The sequence below is a fragment of the Pteropus vampyrus genome, unplaced genomic scaffold (assembly GCF_000151845.1).
Source record: "Pteropus vampyrus isolate Shadow unplaced genomic scaffold, Pvam_2.0 Scaffold1122, whole genome shotgun sequence".
Lineage (NCBI taxonomy): Eukaryota > Metazoa > Chordata > Mammalia > Chiroptera > Pteropodidae > Pteropus > Pteropus vampyrus.
The window spans coordinates 17,711-18,164 of record NW_011889903.1 but is presented as its reverse complement, the minus strand read 5'-3'; the positions used below and the strand labels follow the sequence as shown (position 1 = coordinate 18,164).

The 454-nt window shown below is 69.4% G+C and overlaps 1 protein-coding gene across 1 annotated transcript in view; it reads left to right on the top strand.

The window, feature by feature from the left end:
* Positions 1-454, top strand: part of LOC111734404 (aquaporin-10-like) — a 10,752-nt gene that overhangs the window by 9,581 nt on the left and 717 nt on the right. The window lies entirely within an intron of this gene.

Genomic DNA, 454 nt, shown 5'->3' with positions numbered 1-454 from the left:
CCTGGGCGCTCCGGGCCGTGCCCTTCCGTGCCGGTGCCCGCCGACGGGAGCAGCCGGGGCGCGGAGGGCGCCCGGGGGCTGAGAGTGGGGTACGGGGGGGCTGGCGCGGAGGAAAACCGTCGTCTCCGCCGCCTCCCGGCTCGCACGCTCTTCGAGCGGAGAAGACACTTTCCCCAGTTCCCTTTCTGCCAATAAAACAAATCTCAGGGTCACGTCGCTTCCTGATTGACTGATTGATTGATTGATTGACTGATGTCTGGGGGCGGGATGGAGACGGCCGGGTTAAGACCCTCCCCCTGCCCCGCACAAAGATGGCGGCTCCGCCCCTCCTCCGTCTCCCCAAAACCCCCTCCCGCCCCCCGCCCTCTCTCGCCGCCTCCGTCACTTCCGCCCCGCCGCGGCCGAAACTGACACAAAGTAGCGGGCCGAGGCCCGGGGGGAGCGGGGCCGCAGC